Raw genomic sequence first — 20,199 nt, 5'->3', positions numbered from 1 at the left:
GACATGGTCTCCTGTTTAGAACAGGTTCAACAACTTTATTTATCTGTGTCTGTTAGTTACAAAGGGATTACACTGGTATGTGGCTGTGTGACATGACACAGTAGGGTCAGAGCCAAAAAGTCTGTGGTGATCATGGCTCTTATGCAGTGTGACAGGCAGCCTATTGGGCCAATCAAAGTGCGGGGATAATGTCCTTTGAAGTGATTGGACCCGCCGGGGCTCAGCGCAGGACGAGTGGAGCTCTCCTCATTGCCAATTAGCAGGCATTATGTTCGTAGCGCTCTCTATGCTACTCTGATAAGGCATGTTAACTGATACGGAATGCCAGCTCTGATAAGGCATGCTATTTGTCTTAGTGAATCAAGCTCATTGTATTTATTCTTTTCCGGGTCAAAGAGTTCACTGATGCCAGGAAGTGAAAATCTCAATTGCTCAGCAAAAGCGTTTAGAAAAGCACTTTTCTAAGCTCACAGTGCGGGGAAAAGTGCTTTGAAAAAAGCTCAATAAATCGCTCAGTACTTGCGATAGCGCTGGCGATTTATAATGTGAAGAAAGCCTTACTGCACAAGCGTAGCCGTACTCCCGCATGTGCAGTTCAGCAGCATGGAGGGTCCCGGCCAGAGGGTTGAGGAGGACATGGAGACCCTCTGCACCCTCCAGAGGCTTTCCTCTACTTAGGAAAGTATCTAACTTTTTTTTTTTTTTTTTTTTTTTTATAATGCTACAGACTTGCTTTAGCAAAATATTGCAGAGTAAGGCCCGGTTCGCATAAGCGTTAAAAAGCAGACCGCGCTAAAATGTTCCATGATCACAATCTGGGAGGGGGGAGGGAGAAAAGTCATGGTATTGGGTTGTACATCTTTGTGTAAAGAGAGGTAACATGGAAATTTACTATATTATACTTTATTAATAGGAAACAGAATCCCTAAATGTGTTGCTGTAATCAATTAATGTATAATCTTCATTGTGCTTTGTATCTACAATGAAAGCTTCTTCTACATGTTTTAATGTTGTTATCCAAAAATGTTTCGGGGACTGTTTGTTTCTAAAAACTGAAATAAAAAGAAACAAAAAAAAAGCGGACCGCAATGGATACTGTACACGGAATGGATGCGAACGGAGTCAATGTTAATCTATGGAACCGTTCACATGCGTCCGTTCGTGCGGATCCGTTACACAACTTTGCTGCAGCACCAATTTTTCCGGACCGCTGAGCTCAGCAGACTGGAAACTGAAGCTGAAACCCTGCATTGGGGGCAATGAGAGAACAGAACATTTCTTCACAGTAATCGACTGGGGGGGGGGGGATTTTATGTAGGGACGCTTCACTGGTAGTGGGGGTCGGGGGGGGGAGAATGTGGGGACACTCCACTGGGGGTGGGATTGTGCACCTGAGTGAGCTGTGGGCGGGTGAGGGAGGGTTTCTTACCAGGATTCAGTCTTCTCCTATAGCGTCCCACGACGTCGCGTCATGTGACTACCAAACTTCCTCCTTCCTCGTTGAAGGAGGAAGTGTGGTAGTCATGTGATGCGACGCAAGACACAAGGAGGAAGACCGAAGCCTGGTAAGTTAACCCTCCCTCCCCCGCCCAGATGCACGGATTGCAGGAAAAATAGATCTGATCGACCGGTGAAACCAGGTCCATTTTTTAGCCAGTGTAAACAAAGCCTTACGGATCTGATCGGAAACCAGATCAGCATTTCTGGATCCAGTTGGCTTTAAAATCCAATGTGAACTGGGCCTTAGGATTGAAGGAATCTTGTAAGTTAGACTATGAGTAGTTTGCACACCTAGCAATGTATGCATTTGGCACAGATACTAAGTAAAATGGGCGGGGGGATGGGGGTTTGGCCTATCCGTGGGGGATATACTGTGGGTGACGAGTGCAGGCCCCCCGTATGTAGAGTGTGTTTCGTAGCATGCTTCAGCATGTAGCGCTACCGGTCAACGATCCGGCTTGCTTCCTCTAGACTAGTCCCGGGCAGCTTCTGAACTGTCTACTGGAGCTCCAGGCTCACTGCAGTCACATGACAGTGAACCTGGACCTCTCCCTGGGGTCACATGACAGTGCACCTGGAGCTCTCTCTGGGGTCACATGACAGCCTGGAGCTCTCGTGGCTAATTCAGAAGCTGCATGGGACAGTAGAGGACATAGAGGATACATGAAGCATGCTCTGCAACACAATATGGATCGGTCTGAACCCTCCAATGCATGCTCTGCACGGGGGCCGACCCCAGCACATTAGGACGTCAGCCAATCAGCCAGTCACAGCTTTTGGCCTAAAGTGTGTGTTCGTCAGCTAAAGCACAGGGGAGCTTATGCACCCATATATGCGGTATGCGATTTGCCCTACTACTTCATTGTAACGTTTGCAATACATTTATGCCATGCAGTTCAGGATACATTCTTCCAGGAAACCTCATGTTATAGATGTGAGGAAAGCAGACGCAGGAATAGAAACACGCACCGATGCAAGGAGAAAAAGCTATTTTTTTTCATGCAAGTTTGAATGCTAATCTAATGTTATTGTGTTGTATTTACAGTGTGGCAGAAGATGACGTGCATCCGTTTGAAGAGACAGATGCACTTTACCTGCGAACCGCAGCAGTTCTGAAAAGTTCACCCCTCCCCCCCACTAATTGCACAGATCGATTTCAGCTTAAGTTTCATGAGAGAATGACAAGTCACGAGAAATGGGGGCACCTTCTAACTGCCGCCCATCTGTCGCGTCTGGGCCGTGTTTGTCTCTTATACACTTCCCCTCATCGCTTGCCTCCATGAGGGCTGGGACCCGCTTTTTTGAGCGTTTAGGAAGCGCTTTAAATTGCTAGCAATTTCCCTAAACGCTCTGTCAATGTAAATAAATTTAACAAATTCCACAGTGGCGATTGCGATTAGCAAAATCGCAATCGCAGGACATGCAGCAGTTTGGGAGCGTTTGCGCTTCAATGTAAAGTATTGAAGCGCTGGCAAATCACTCATGAATCGCTACACACAGCGACTTGTGTGCGATTTTAAATTACTGCAAACTGTAAAAAAAATTAAAACAAATTGAACGGACCAATCAGAACTAAAATCGCTATCACAATCGCTGGCAAAAAGCTTACACTTTTTAAAATCGCTTCAAAATCGCCAGAAACCGCTCATGCGTTAGTTCATTTACAAAAATGCTAATTAAAAACACTAGCCATTGTGCTAGCGATTTGTAGTGGGTTCCAGGCCTCAGATGCCCTTCAGTGTTCTCCCCAGGCTCTTTTAGCCGGGTGCTCCACCCAGCTAGTTTTGATGAGCACCCGGCTGTCATCGGCTCACCTCCTCCTATGCTGTGAGCAGAGTTGCCCACAGAAGCACCAGCCCTGCATGCTCTCATCTCGCCCCACCCGGCTACTTTTTCATGCCACCCGGCTGGAAATAAATTTCTGGCGAGAACACAGTCCTCACTGGTATATACTATACTCATAATATAAAAATCTGTGGATGAACTGCATGTCCGTATACAGCGCTTTGGGCTCAGGCCTGGTTCACACATAAATCTGGACATTTCCGGTCCAGTTCAGTCAGTTTTGCATCAGCTTTACCTGACTGGATTTGGAAATGTACAGAGAGACTAGAAAGGCGTAATTAGAGAGCTGTTCAGCAAGGAGACCTTGGGCAAGACTTCCTAAAACTGCTACTGCCTATAGACAATGCCTTGTCGCTAATCTTCCGGGGGGCCGTGCTCAGTGACGGGGACATTAAAATACAGAGTGAAGCCTCAATAGGATCCTGAGGCTTTCCTATCTTTAGGTAAGTATCTCATTTTGTACCCGAGCTTTGGCTCGAGAACACTTTAAGCTGTCATTTTGCAAAGCTGGTTTGCAGACGTATAACTGCTTATTATGGGCAACAAGCACAAATACTTCCCACACATGAGACCCTGGGATGAAGTTTTTTCTTTTTCTCACAGGAAAAGCTGTTCTAGGTTTATTGAAAATGGTGCCCACTAAACCCCTCACCATTATCACATGACTAGAGGTGATGACAGTTGCCAATGGGAGCAGGGGGGGGGGTAGAAGGGGCAGGTTCAGTTTATGACTCAGAGGCGGGGGAGAAGGGGCGGGCTCAGTTTATGACTCAGGCATACGTTTTAATTCAAACAAAAGTTTGCTTTCCTAAAACAGAAAGAATTTGCGATAATTCAGGTTGGAGTGAGCTCTGAGATGTCTCCCAGAGCAACACTGCTGAATATATGCAAATTAACCATTGTACCCTTAGAAGCTAAACACACCTCCAGAACCGCTGGAATGCAATGATGTGTCAGCTTGTTAATATGTACAGAGCCATAATAATCCAACATGCATACAGACTGTTTCGGATTGGTTTTAATTCAGACACCTAAAAAAGGCAGTTTTGTAACAAAGACAAATAGCCCTGAAGTCAAACATGAAGTGATCACAAGATGTTATCCTGTCTTTTCTCCTCATTGGTCAGCTTTACATCCCAGGATTTGCACACCAGATCCCTGTATAGTACACACTGATATGGCGATACTTTACTGGAAAAGCAGCGTCACACATAAGCAGCCGTTTCAATTGTCAGCACATGATCCGCATTCACAGCCAAAATATCTGTCCGAACAGACTACTTCAGCATAAAGTGGAACTAAACTCTTGCACAGGACAGAAGGAAAACATAGAAATACACCCTGTGTGTATTCAGAGAGTGTAGCCTAATTCCTCCTCATCTGTGACTAATCACCAGATCAATTTGATCCCTCAGCTGCGTCAGCTGGCTGCCTCCCCAGAGCAGCTAATTTGTGAACACAGGATGGTAACCCTATGTCTGCTTCCATGAAAGCAGGAAGTAGACACACTGCAGATTTATAGCAAGATTTGTAGCAGCTGCAACAAAGAAATACTTTTTTTTGTAGGTTATGCTGTTGCTTATCTTTTAGAGCAGTGAGGAAGTTCTGAATTCAGGTCCGCTTTAAAGGGTATCTGAACTGTACAACTATAACAGGACAACTATAAAAAAAAAAAAAAAAACTGTAAAAATGTAAAATACAAGTGTACACATACTGTACTTAGAGTAAAATGAGCTATAAACGACTTTTCTGCTATGTTGCGGTTACGTACAGTAAGCATTACAAATCTGACAGGTGTTGGACTAGCCCATCTCCTCATGGGGGATCCTTTCTTAGTATTTCCTTTATTCTTTACAAAGATACTCCCTAGAAAGGATCTATACAAACGGCTCAGGGACTTTTTAGGGGGGGGGGGGGGGTGACTGCAGCACAGTGCAGTTGACTGGGAACACACCTGAGGGAACTGATAGACTACGGGAGGCTGGAAGAAGCCCCAGGTAAAGTCTACTGACACCCCCCCCCCCCCCCCCCTAATCTCAGGAACACTTTAAACTAAGGGGATCACCTGGACACAGGCTAGATAAATAACATTCCGATAGTTAATGCCCAATACATCAGTTGTCAGGTAAATCATTAGCTTCCAAGTCTTAGCTCTGCCTATTGTAATTCCACTTCCTGAGGAGCCTGATCTTCAGCACTGGTTTCACCTCCTCAAAGGGCATCAGAGGTGAATATGAACAATTGTACCCATCCTCCTCCTCCTAAAAAAATGACTTTTTTTTTTTTTTTATATATAGATATCCCACAGTTTTATTTATATATTTAAATCTAGTTTATAAATGTTTACAGTTTCATTGTCTCTGCTCAATCACACCTTCACTGAAGTATGCCAGAGCTCAAATCTATGAATTATTGAGTCAATCTCTTTCCTGCTCTTAGAAGCCATTTACTTACAGGAGAGTGTTTTATGGCTGTAATTATCAGTACTTATCAGTGAGGGTTATACAATAGTTGACTCAGTCTGATCCAGACAGAAACTGTCACTTGCATACCTGATGTTTAACGCTTTCTATAGAATCGATCGATCAGAAATTGATTCTTTCAAATCTATGGATCTATCGATTTGTGGCCGATTTCGATGCATTTGATCGGATGGAAGATTTAGGTCGATGGAAGATTTAGGTCGATCTGCTGCTGGCAGCAGATCGATGGCCCATAGAGTTGCATTGGATCTAAAGGTGCCCATACACCCGTCAGATTGGCAGCAGATAGATAAGAAATGCATCTGATGATCTATCTGATGCGTTTTTAGAACATTTTTTACCAGGATAGAATTCCAATAGATTTCAGTTTGAAATCTATTGAAATTCGATCTGATGGCATTTTTTTGCCATCAGATTTCCATTAAGGCCAATGCAAACTGATAAGCAATCTCATCAGATCGACCTAAATTTTCCACCCTGCCAGTTCGATGGAAATCCATCGAAATCGATCGAAAACGGCCATCGATCGGTCGATTGGCCAACCGATTTTCAATCGATCAATCGATCGGGATCGATCGGTCGGCCAGAAAATCGGCTGAGTGTATGGGCCCCTTTATGGTCCAATAATGCATTTAGATAAATTTCATTCTGAAATCTATTGGAAATCTGTTCCTAGTGTGTGGCACACATCAGATAGATTCCTGTCAGATTCCAACTTGACAGGCATCTGACAGAAATCTATCTGATGGTCGAATCTGCTGCATATCTATAGGTGGCCATACACTGGTCAATTTGCCATCAGATTCGACCAACAGATAGATCCCTCTCTGATTGAATCTGATCAGAGAGGGATGGTATGGCTGCCTTTACTGCAAACTGGTTTCAGCAGGAAACCGATCATAATCTGTGAAGCTGCCGCCCCTGTATACATTACCTGCTCCCCCGCGCGTATTCCCGGTCTCCGCTGTCTTCTTCTCCACGCTGGGCTCCAAGTCCGGCTGGCTTCACTGAACTTCCTGCCGGGGAAGTTTAAACAGTAGAGGGCGCTTTACTGTTTAAACTTCCTGCTGGGACAGGAAGTTCAGTGAAGCCTGCCGGACTCAGAGCCCAACGCTGAGAAGAACACAGCGGAGACCGGGGATACGCGCCGGCGGAGCAGGTAATGTATTGCCGCTAGCGGTCGTCGGACATACGAACGCCGCTATCGACACTCCCGACCCGCTGGCGATCAAGCAAAATCTTCTGCACAGACGGATCGACGGGAACAATTTATTTTGGATGGAAATTGATCGTTCTGTTAGCGTTTGCGCAACGATTTCACAGCAGATTCGATCACAGTGATCGAATCTGCTGTACAGGATCTTCTAAAAATTAGCATATTGTGATAAAGTTCATTATTGTCTGTAATATACTGATAAACATTAGACTTTCATAAATTTTAGATTCATTACACACAACTGAAGTAGATCAAAGCCTTTTATTGTTTTAATATTGATGATTTTGGCATACAGCTCATGAAAACCCAAATTTCCTATCTCAAAAAAATTAGCATATCATGAAAAGGTTCTCTAAACGAGCTATTAACCTAATCATCTGAATCAACTAATTAACTCTAAACACCTGCAAAAGATTCCTGAGGCTTTTAAAACTCCCAGCCTGGTTCATTACTCAAAACCGCAATCATGGGTAAGACTGCCGACCTGACTGCTGTCCAGAAGGCCATCATTGACACCCTCAAGCAAGAGGGTAAGACACAGAAAGAAATTTCTGAACAAATAGGCTGTTCCCACAGTGCTGTATCAAGGCACCTCAGTGGGAAGTCTGTGGGAAGGAAAAAGTGTAGCAGAAAACACTGCACAACACTGCAGAGCATGCCTATGTCTGGCCGACCCCCCTCTCCCCCCCAGGACCAGGTGCCAATATATTCTCCCCACCGCAGCTGACCGCTCTGACACGGAGAGAGCGGCAGCACTTCCAGAGCAGCACCGCAGAGCAGCCGCCGCCGAGTCACATGTGAGAGAATCACACGTGAGAGATGCACGGCGCTGGCTGCTCTGCGGTGCTGCTCTGGAAGTGCTGCCGCTCTCTCCGTGTCAGAGCGGTCAGCTGCGGTGGGGAGAATATATTGGCACCTGGTCCTGGGGGGGAGAGGGGGGTCGGCCAGACATAGGCATGCTCTGCATGCTACAGTATCTGATATGCGGCTTGCGTCCGGAGCTGGGGGAAAAGGTTAGATAGTAACAAAATTAGATTGATTTTTAACTTGTACATTGGCTTTTTGGCTCACTTATATAATAAATAAAACATTGCAATAGTGTTTTAAATTTCAATTTGGGGGCTAACAGTTACTCTTTAACCACTTCGCCATATCTGGACGCATATATCCGTCCAGATAGGCAGTGGTGCTGCAGCCGTGTGGTGCGCGCGATCGGGTGCGCGCCCGCGCGCGCTCCTGCTGCCCCCCCGATCAGTGAATGGGAATATAATTCCCATTCACCGATCTAAGTCCCCGGCAGAAATACCAACGCTTTCTCATCAGAGAGCGTGGTATTTCTGCCCCCAGGAAACTTCTTCTCTTCATTTTAGTTCCTAGATGCGACATCGTTCGCATCCAGGAAATTTTTGAATGTGGCCATCTTGTGGCCAAATAGTAAACTGCACCCACATACCTTTATTGAATAAAAAAATACATTATATTACATCTAAAATTGGCTATTTACCTCCCAAACTAAAATTACCCAAATACATTTTTGTATTAAAAAAAAAAAAAAAAAATTACAATAAAAAAAAAAAAAACCTACATAAATAGTTACCTAAGGGTCTGAACTTTTTAAATATACATGTCAAGAGAGTATCTTATTAAATTTTTTAAAATTATAAGCTTGTAAATAGTGATGGACGCAAATTGAAAAAATGCACCTTTATTTCTAAATAAAATATCGGCGCCATAAATTGTGATAGGGACGTAATTTAAATGGTGTAATAAGCGGGACAAATGGGCACATAAAATGCATGGGTTTTAATTACTGTAGCATGTATTAATTTTGAACTATAATGGCCAAAAACTGAGAAATAATGATTTTTTTCCATTTCTATCTTAATCTTCCTGTTAAAATGTATTTACAGTAAAGTGGCTCTTAGCAAAATGTACTACCTAAAGAAAGCCTAATTAGTGGCGGAAAAAACGAGATATAGATCAATTAATTTTGATAAGTAGCGATAAAGTTATTAGCGAATGAATGGGAGGTGAACATTGCTCGGATGCATAAGATTTTCGAAGCTGTAGGCTGAAGTGGTTAAAACAATAAAAGGCTTGAACTACTTCAGTTGTGTGTAATGAATCTAAAATATATGAAAGTCTAAAGTTTATCAGTACATTACAGAAAATAATGAACTTTATTACAATATGCTAATTTTTTGAGAAGATCCTGTATATCGGCAGGAAAACAGTTAGGTGTATGGGCTCCTTAAAAGTGTATGGCCACCTTAAACTCATCTGTAGATTGTAAGCTCGCAAGGGCAGGGAACTCCTCCTATTGTTTCTCATACTGCTGTAATTTTAACATATGCACATGTACCAACTACACATCAACTATGTATGGATTTGTATTTCTACTATTCAATGTCATGACTGTACAGTGTCTTGTATTTCTTATGTATATTTGCAGGGGCTTAACTAGACATCACTGGGCCCCCCTGCGAAACTTTGGATGGGACCCCCCACCGCCCTCATTTTCTGCACAGGAAAACTGAGGACCAATGGGTTTTCCCCATGCAGATAAAAACACTTAGACTTAAAGACAGACTGAAGCGAGAATAAATCTCGCTTCAGACCTCATAGATAGCAGGGGCATGTGTGCTAAAACGCCGCCATCCCACGGCTTAACGGGGGTCCCTTCACCACCAAATCCCCTCCGTAATGCGGGGGAGCGCTTCCTGGTTGGGGCAGGGCTAACCGCCGCAGCCCTGCCCCACGCGCGTCTGTCAGCGCGTATCTCCGCCTCTCCCCCGCCCCTCTCAGTCTTTCTTCACTGAGAGGGGCGGGGGAGAGGCGGCGATGCGCCGCTGACAGACGCGACTGGAGGCAGGGCTGCAGCCGTTAGCCCTGCCTCCAGGAGCGACCAAATACACGACCAAGTCGTGCTGGGGTGGGTTTGTGGGTGAAGGGACCCCCTTTGTGCGGCGCGATAGCGGCGGTTTAGCTGGGGCACACATGCCCCTGCTAACTTTGAGCTCTGAAGCGAGATTTATTCTCTTTAAAAGAAATGTCAGGCATTCTATGCTACCCCCAGATCTACTTGTCCGGGGCTTCCTCCAGCCTCTTGCAGCCGACAAGTCCCTTGTTGCAGCTCTGCTTCCAGTACATACATACACACACAGCTGTATTATTTTACTACATGAGAGCACATGCTATATGGAGGAACAACAATGACATGCTGAACATAAGATATAGTATTCACTGTAATGCTGGGTTTACACCATGACCATACAACTTTCTGTTATGCTGGGGATACACGGTACGTTTCTGTACCGTGTATCGACCAGCTGATAATATTCAGCTGGTCCGATCATGCCGCTCGACCCGGGCCTGCTCGATTCCCGCCGGCGGACAATGGCAGGGAATCGAGCGGCTGATAAGGACCGCCGGTCGGGGACGAGCGGGAATCGATCCGCGCGGACGAGCGGGGATGCGGCTGGAGTCGATCCGGCGGCTAATCGGCCGCCGGATCGACCAGTCTATGCCAGGCATTAGATTTACCTGCCAGATAGATAAATTTCCAACATGTTGGAAATTTATCTATCTTACCATCTATCTGCTGAGCAATTAGGCATTGTTCTAATCAGCAGGAGATAAACAGAAGACAATGCACCAGAGATAATGACCATTCTATACAGAAAATAATCTAATCATGCATTCTAACAGAAAATCTAAAGCCTCATCTACACGCGTAGATAACGCTCCGATCCGATGGCTCGATTAGCCGCCGGATCGCCTCTTCCACGTCCCCGCGTGTACCCGCCGCGTCCCCGCTCGCTGGATTAGATTCCCCACTCGTCCCCGCTTATCTTCCGCTCGATTCCCTGCCATTGTCCCCTCGCGGGGAATGAGCAGGGAATCGGCGGTAGCAAGATCCGACCTGTTGGATCTTATTAATCCACATAAGCCACATCACCGCCTCATCTACCCGTGTAGATGAGGCTTAACAGAAGAATGTAACAGAAAATTGTATGGTGTAAACCCAGCATAACTTTGGCAAAACATTCAGAATGTCACTGATTGATACTGTTATTACAAGATCTTGGACCATGAGACAACAAGCTCTCAATGAAGCAGAAACAGTAAAGACATCAATCTCCACTCCATTGTGTTGTAAAAGTAATCGGAGGCCATAAGGTCAGCGTGTGTGATAAGAATCTAGGAATCCTTTCAGAGTGAAAGTAAGGAGTTTAAGGGAAAGTGTACAACTTTTTATTAAAATGTGAGTCGTTTGGTTTTAAGGTTGTACTTGAAATCATCAGAACTTTGTAGCAGTGAAAAACAAAAGTTTGCTTTCCTAAAACAGAAAGAATTTGCGATAATTCAGGTTGGAGTGAGCTCGAGATGTCTCCCAGAGCACCACTGCTGAATATATGCAAATTAACCATTTGTAGCAGTGAGAGACAGATTTTTTTTTACGAACCCTAGGGAGCAGGGACAGTGTACAAATTCCAAAGTGTGTATGAGTCCTTAACTGTGTGGTGGACACATGCAGTCAATATAACAATGGTGCGAGAGCAGAATATGTTTTTTTTCTCCATGCCCTTAGCTGTCAGTCTCTCAAACTTTTCCCCCCACGGGCCCCCTGTGGCTTCTGGCCCCCCCTGTGGAGGCATCCCTTGCTGGGTCTATTGTTACGCCCCTGTATATTTGTTCCCATTTACTTGTTTATACTATGTACAGCGCTACAGAAGATGTTGGCGCTATATTAATAAGAAAATAATAATTTACCAAGCATGGCACCAAGTATGCCTTACCTTCTTTATTATTAGGCATTTATTTATGCTGCCCCTGGCCTCTCCTGCTGGGCCCTGGCCTGTCCACCAATTGCTGCCCAGCCAGGGTGCCCCAGGCCTTATGTCCACCAATTGCTGCCCAGCCGAGGTGCCCCCCGGCCTCATGTCCACCACTGCCGCCCAGCCGGGGTCACCCCTGGCCCCACGTCCACCACTGCTGCCCGGCAAAATTGCCACCCTGGCACCACAGGGCCCCCACTGTGTCTGCGCCCTCAGTACCCAGCCGTGCAGACTTGTAATTAGAAGCGCTACTCCTCGGGCAACCTGGCTCGAGTGAACTCTGCTGTCCGCCTCCATCATGAGGCCTGCTACTTCTGCTTTCTCTCTACTTTCCGTGGACAATCGGTTGCACCTGTCTTGTTGGGAGCGTGTCGCTGTGTAGCGTCCAGTGCCGAAAATGGCAGCGCTCATATCAGCTCTCAGGCTGCTCCTCCTGATACCACTCTTTTCTGTTCCTGCTATCAGTGTATGTAATTGCTTTGCTTGTATTACGTGTATGCTGTAATGCTCTTTGTTTTTGCTTTTAATTTTTTTCTGCCTTTATTGTTTATACGTATGTACCATGCTTCACTGTATACGATGCTCTGCTTCATTGTACGCACAAGCTGTTAATGTTGTCCTATGTATGCTTGTCCCATATCTACGTATGTACCATACTTAACCGTATGCTATTTTCATCAACGACCCTGTATGCGCCAAAACCAATCTCGGGTACAATCCACCGTTGTACTTGGCGAAATAAATTCTGATTCTTATATAACTGGCATTTTCCACAACGCTGTACAGTGAATAATTCATGTCATTAACCTTCTCTAAAAGGAACTCACAATCTAATGTCCTTACTGTAGTCCCAGTTTAATTAGTATCCCTACTAGAGATGATCAGTGACATGCTAATTTCACCAGTCCGGATGCAAATTTGATACAGTCTGCCTTTGAAACCATTGAATGCAGACGCTGCCAATTTTAGATATTTGCATTAAAATGGGAAATATTTGCATCTCATTGATCACATCTAATCTGCTCTATAGTCTGGGCGCAATTTAGGATGATGGGGGGGGGGGGGGCCGAAAACCAGTGTGTGCAGCAAACATAGCGGACCTGTACTCAGGACTTCCTCTCTGTGCTAAAAGATACGCAACGGCATAATAACTTTTATATAAAAGCATTTCTTTGATACAGCTAATATAAATCCTGCAATAAATGTATGGTGTTTCTACTTCCTGCTTTCATGGACATAGAGTTAACATCCTGTGCTTTCAAATGAGCTTATCTGCCATCTCTGCCATGGCAGTCACGTGACATAGGGCAGAGATCAAATTACATCTTGTGATTAGTTACAAATGAGGGGAAATTGGACAGGCTAAACTCTCTAAATACATACAGGGTGCATTTCTCTTGTGTTTTCCTTTGTCCACTCTGAAGCACAAAATATTGTTAATACTGCCGTGCACATATAACGCCATAAAGACGTCAGCGGGAGAGAGGACGCGGCCGCGCAGGCGTAGTGGTTTTCTGACTTTAAAGTCGGAAATTCTGGAAGTGATGGGAAATCAGATTTATCTGTTGCAAATAATCGATCTGACAGTAAATCTGTCAGAAAATTGCATAAGGGGATCAGTGAGGACCCTGTAGACTGCAGTCCCCTGAACACATCATGCACAGTATACATCTGGAATTTACAAGTCCCCAGCCATAGGTTGTACTGCTCAGTATGCACAGAGAGGTCAGTGCAAATCCACCCTGCAGCCCACCCTCACCCCCTGCTACAAACATACATGGGCATAGGGACACATCAGCTTTATCTTCTCATAAGTGGGTCAGAGCTTTACATTCCTCCAGCCAGGCAGACCTGTTCCTGCTACTAATATGCACAGCAGTTAGCGTAGGTCCTTAAGCTACGTACACACATGCGACAACGATCGTTCGTTGTGAACGACGAACAAATTTTTAAACTTTTAATTGAAGAAAGAACGACCTAAGTAAAGTTAGTTTTTAAAGGTGTGTAACTATCAGATCGTTAGAACGAACGTTACATCACGTAAAGCAACTATTGCGCTTGTGCATAAAAATGAAAAGTTCCATGGAGAAATAGTGAAATGCGCATGTCAAGCCTAGTACGAACAACCGTTTCCAACGATGTACTACTTTTACAAACGATCATCGTTGGAAAAAATCCGCCAAGATAGATCGTTCGTTTTTAACGATCTAGCTCGTCCGTCGTTAGACTTAATGGTCGTTGGCTCCTTTTTTTTTTTAAACGATCATCGTTTGAAATGATCGGGGAACGATCGTTTCAAACGACTATAGTCGCATGTGTGTACGCACTTTTAGGCTGGGCAAACATGTCCTGGTCCATGCACACAGAGGTGCTGCCTAGTACACACCATACTATTTTCTGTTAATGTGGCCATACACATATGCTGGGAATACACCATACAATTTTCTGTAATGGCCCATACTCACGGGCGGCAAAAGTGGCCTGTCGCCAGCACACGTGACCAGCGGCGCGACGGAAGCTGTCGCCGACGTTCCTCCTCCCCACGCCGGAAGCTATGCGTAGCTCAATGGAGGTTGCTGTCGCTAGTCCGCGTACTAACGCAGACTAGCGACAGCTGCGGCGGAGTTGCGGCGGCGACTGTCGCCAGGCGATTGAACATTTCAATCGCCTGGCGACATCAATGACGGGCGACAGTTCGGGGTGCGCGCGGCCCATACTCACGGGCGACCCATACTCACGGCGACATTTGTCCCTCGTGAGTATGGGCCATTAGATTCTTCTGTTAAGGGGCCCCTCCTTCAACACCTTCAAGAAGGCCTTCAAAACTCACCTTTTTACTCTGGCCTCCCACCCCTCACAAGTGCTCTAAACCCACAGCTGAACTCTGGTCCTCTACCTTTCGTGTCCCTACCTCTCCCTCTAGATTGTAAGCCTTTGGGCAGAGCGGCCGCGCTTGATCACGTACTGGGGCGGGGCCACAAAGCTTGCCCTCAGGGTCTCTGGTGGGGGCTGCACATGCACAGGGGGTCACCCAGGCTGCAGCCCCCTCCTCTATGCTGGCCATAGACATACATGGAGAGAAGTATTCACACCAGTGCAGCAGCTTGCTCTCAATGTCTCTGGTGGGGGCTGCACATGCACAGTGGGTCCCTCAGGCAGCAGCCCCCTCCCCCAGGCTGCCCATTGACTTACATGGAGAGAAGTACTCACACCAGTGCTGCAGCTTGCCCTCAGTGTCTCTGGGGGGGCTGCACATGCACTGTGGGACGGGTCCCTCAGGCTGCAGCCCCCATCCCATGCTGCCCATAGACATACATGGAGAGAAGTACTCACACCAGTGCTGCAGCTTGCCCTCAGAGTCTCTGGTGGGGGCTGCACATGCACAGAGGGTCCCTCAGGCGGCAGCAGCCCCCCTCCCCCAGGCTACCCATAGACATACATGGAGAGAAGTACTCACATCAGCACTGCAGCTTGCCCTCAGAGTCTCTGGTGGGGGCTGCACATGCACAGTGGGTCCCTCAGGCAGCAGCCCCCCTCCCCCAGGCTGCCCATAGACATACATGGATAGAAGTACTCACACCAGTGCAGCAGCTTGCCCTCAGTGTCTCTGGTGGGTCCTCCAGGCTGCAGCCCCCTCCCCCAGGCTGCCCATAGACTTGTATGGAGAGACAGAGATGCTGCAGCTTCCCCCTCAGTCTGTCTGGCAGAGGCTCCACATTCCTCCAGCGCTATTCCTGATCCGCTGCCCGCCGGGGATCCGCCATTGTGTGCGGGGGGAGCCGCTCCTGCCACTCCCAGCCTGTCACCGCCAACCACGGCCTAACACCCACCCCCTGTCCCTGCGGAATATTATATATGTATACATATTCTATCTATACATACACATAGGAGGAAGCCTCAGGCCGGGAGAGGGCGTGCATGGCACGGGCCCTCCCTATCGAAAGGCAGCAGATGGTACAGTCCAGGCTGAATGGATGGAAGCATCTTGTGGCTCCGCCATACTGACAATGACAACAGCCCAGAGGGGAGAGGAGGAGCTGCAGGCTGATGGCTGCTGCTAGTACTATGTGCCCCAGTGCTCACATTAAAGAACCCCTGAACAAACAAAAAAAAAAAGAATAAAGCCGATAGTGGATGCTTATGTACATTAAAGGCAGATCTGGAGGAAACGTTAGATGCCTGAGTAGAGGCAAGCCTCTGTACAGTCCTGACGCTTCCACCTCACCATTCCATGGCTGGGACCCTCTAAACATATGTGACAAGGGCTTGATAAAGGACCACTATCATGAAAAAAGAAGGCAGTTAAAATCTGACAGAACTGACAGGTTTTGGGCCAGTCCATCTCCTAATGGGGGATTCTCAGGGGTTTCTTTGTTTTCAACAGCATTTCCTGAACAGCAGTTGCTAAGTCTAACTGACAAAATAGTGCGCAAGTGAATAGGGAGGCTGGCTGGTATCTTACTATTTTGGCAATTTAAAGAGAACCTGTACTGAGTAAAATTATTTAAAATAAACACATGAGGTAACTTCAAATGAACATTACATAGTTACCTCACCATCAGTTCCTCTCAGAAGCTCACCATTTTCTTCTGACAATGATCCCTTCCAGTTCTGACAATATTTTGTCAGAACTGAAATATATCAGTTGCTGTCAGTTATATATCAGTTGCTGTCAGTTACAGCTGAGAGGAGAACTGATGTGTCCATGTATCCCTATGGCTCAAGTGGGCGATGTTACAGTTTAACTGTGTGCTGACCAGGAAGCTGTTATGGGGTAATGGCCATTTTCAAAATGGAGGACGGAGAATTCCATTGATGACAGTGGACAAATGGGACGCAGGAGAGGAGAAAGAGTTTGAGGAGTAGACTACATGGGAGGTAAGTATGACGTGTGTATGTTTATTTTGACTTTTTATTTTCAGTTCAGGTTTTCTTTAACTGCTGTTCAGGAAATGCTGTTGAAAACAAAGAAACCCCTGAGAATCCCCCATGAGGAGATGGACTGGCCCAAAACCTGTCGGTTCTGCCTACTTTTTTTGCGATAGTGGTCCTTTAAATTGGTTTATGTGGGTCCGTTCATGTACAAGTGCAGCTGCACCACACAGGTGCGAAATAACCGGCACCTCCACAGTACATTTCACGGTTGAGAGGTGGACGGCGCAGCGACTGCGCAGCAGCACAGAACTGTTAGGGATCGGTAGATAAAGCAGAGCCCAGTGGCGTATCTGTAGGGGTGCAGCTCGTGCCATGGGCACCCCAGCGCCATGCCTGCACCCCTACAGATACGCCACTGGGCTCTGCTTTATCTACTGATTCCTAGCAGCTCTGTGCTGCTGCGCAGTCGCAAAGCATTTTTTGTCTGCACAGTGCGGCTGCGCTCAATGACGGTTCCAGCTTCAAATTTTGGGAGGGGGTACTGATGGCTGGCTGGTGGGGCCCATTTGGGTGATCAAAGTCAATGTTTGTATGATGAAATGATGAACAGAGGCGCCAGCAGAATAAAAACAATAATTAAATGTTTTAAAATATGCTGGGGAGGCAGTGGTGGACTTACCTCCGAAAGCAGACTAGACTACTTGTCTGACATAAACACTTTATTAGTACCCCCAATAGATGCAATGCGTTTCGCAGGACCAAGCCCGCTTCATCAGGCAATAAAACAGGACAAACAGTAGCTCTCAGGTAGCACGTATAGCGCCTCTGTTTGTATGATGAGCTTTAGATATTTTTGGACGATCTCAGGTAATAAAATTTAGGCTAGTTCAGCAATGATAAGAGCCAAATTTAAGGTGTACTTGAGATTAAAAAGGAAAAAAATTATATATACCTGGGGCTTCCTCCAGCCCTTTTTGGTCTGATCGCTCCTTCAAGGTCCTCCTCCGTTGCCTCGTTCCTCTGGAATCCTCCCGGTAAAATCGGCACAGGTGCAGCAGCTGGGAGCATTCTGCACTTGTGCAGCAGTACTGCGCAGGCGCCGAATTCTCCCGGTGGGGGACGCGTGCAGATGGCCGGCATCTACTGCATATGGGCGAGTGCGGGATCTCACTGCTCGTGATCACGCTCACGTGACTTGGAGCGTTCTGCACAGCCGCAGAAGTACTGCACCTGTGCAGAATGCTCCAGACCACATGAACGTGATCATGAGCAGCACTTGAGCAGGTGCAGAAGATGCCTGGCGAGTTCGACATCTGCAACCTAGGGGACCCCGGACCACCTGCTGGAAGCGGAGCTGTGGCGAGGGACATATCGGCTGCCAGGGGCTGGAGAAAGCCCCGGGTAAGTAGATCTTTTTTTTTTTATTATTATTTAGCTCGGACCTTCCCTTCAAACATCACAAACAGAACACAGAGACTTTTGAGCAGAGCAGATTGTCAAATGATGGTGTTACTATGGAAGAAAAGCTACCTACAGATGTAGTTAGCTAGTTGGCTGGCATGCTTGCTCCTAATTACTTGCTAGCAAGCTGCTCCTGTGTGGACAGATCACAGACAAATCATTTCAGCCCCCAGCCTGTGTCTCACAACTCTAGAAGCAAGGGGAGGGGGAGGAGGGAGAGAAACACTGTGTGTGTGATTCCTTATCTTAGTAGCTAAGCATTGCTGAAGACTAGAGAGTGTATTTTACACACAGGAAGGATCATTATCCTGATTCAACACTTCCTGTCTGTAAAATACAAGCTCTAGTTTATTGGCTAATTTAAAAGAAAAATAGTAAGCTTTCAGCACATAGTGCCAAATAGTGTGGGCATAGTTTACTACAACCTATTGGAAACATAGCAGTTCGAGAGTGCCGACCCACCCAATCACGGTAGCTGAATTTTCCTATTAGGTTTCCTGCTGGGTCCCCTAAAGTAGACTAGCGCCATATAACTTAAAGAGGAACGCCAGTGAAAATAATGTAATAAAAAAAGTGCTTCATTTTTACAATAATTATGTATAAATGATTTAGTCAGTGTTTGCCCACTGTAAAATCTTTTAAATCCCTGATTTACATTCTGACATTTATTACATGGTGTCATTTTTACTGTTGGCAGGTGATGTAGCTGCTGCATGTTTTTTTGGCAGTTGGAAACAGCTGTAAACAGCTATTTCCCACAATGCAACAGGGTTCACAGACAGGAAACTGCCAGGAGTACGTACTCAAGAGTTTCTTGTGGGAGGGGTTTCACCACAATATCAGCCATACAGCGCCCCCTGATGGTCTGTTTGTGAAAAGGAATAGATTTCTCATGTAAAAGGGGGTATCAGCTACTGGTTGGGATAAGGTTCAATTCTTGGTCGGAGTTTCTCTTAAAAAATGGTGTCTTTGTGAATTGTGCCACCTACTTGCATCATTTATTTGACACCCTTTTTAACATACAAGACATGTCATCCTCAGTATAGACACCATTAGCTGCTATACTGGAGGAAGATGATCAAAACCAGTGCGAGGAAATTAAGAGAAAGACTGTTGCCAAGTGAAATACATGCCCATGTCAAGCACGCTGATTGCTCGCTCTGAGCGACTGCTCGTGTTTTTCACAAATTTCCGGGCAGTTATCCATAAACTGGTTTGGATGTCCTTAGAATGATAGTCAGAGCCGATTATCCACGAGGCAATTCTAGGCAGCTGCCTAGGGCCGGAGAGAGTCTAGGGGCCCAATGGATGCTAGCCCCCACCAAATCTAACTAAAAAAGCAAGGTGACCATCAGTGCTATCTTGCCCAGGGCCCAAATTCATCTGAATTCTTTTCTGCTAATAGTGATCCAGTAAATGTGGTTTGAAACTTCCCCCTATTGTCTCAGCTGACTCGGAATTTCATTAGCAGGTCTCTGTTGTTAATACTGGAAAAGCTGCAAACACTGAGGCCCAAGACACACCAGAGAGCCTTCGGCAGAGATTTGGAGTCCCAGACAGTTAATGGCTATTGCAAAAATTCCTTTGCCAATGAAAGGGGATGGAGATGAACCAACTGGAGTGATTGCGATTTGGCCAAATTACAGTCGTTCTGCCTACAGAATTTCGCTAGTGATTGCAATTCCCCCCCCCCCCCCCCCCACACACACACACTGTATACACACACACACACATTGTATACACACACACACTGTATACATACACACACACACACACACACTGTATACACACACTGTATACACACACACTGTATACACACACACACACACACACACACACACACACACACACACACACATTGTATACACACACACACACTATACACACACTGTATACACACACACACACTGTATACACACACACACACACACACATTGTATACACACACACACACACACTGTATACACACGCGCACACACAC

At 46.1% G+C, this 20,199-nt stretch overlaps 1 protein-coding gene across 13 annotated transcripts in view; it reads right to left on the bottom strand.

Annotated features, from left to right (window-relative positions):
* Nucleotides 1-20,199, bottom strand: part of KLHL21 (kelch like family member 21) — a 128,753-nt gene that overhangs the window by 88,965 nt on the left and 19,589 nt on the right. The window contains exon 1 of one of the 13 annotated variants that reach the window (XM_068238958.1): nt 15,765-15,864. The exons of 8 other annotated variants lie outside the window; for them this stretch is intronic. The gene's annotated coding sequence lies outside the window, so the exon portion shown is untranslated. Of the gene's footprint in view, nt 1-14,972; nt 14,987-15,092; nt 15,125-15,339; nt 15,411-15,460; nt 15,618-15,764; nt 15,865-20,199 lie in introns of those variants that run through there. 4 more of the 13 variants (XM_068238954.1, XM_068238959.1, XM_068238955.1 and 1 more) reach the window with 4 other exon arrangements.

Source organism: Hyperolius riggenbachi, chromosome 6 (assembly GCF_040937935.1).
Source record: "Hyperolius riggenbachi isolate aHypRig1 chromosome 6, aHypRig1.pri, whole genome shotgun sequence".
In the NCBI taxonomy this organism is placed as follows: domain Eukaryota; kingdom Metazoa; phylum Chordata; class Amphibia; order Anura; family Hyperoliidae; genus Hyperolius; species Hyperolius riggenbachi.
This window is presented reverse-complemented; position numbering and strand designations above follow the sequence as displayed.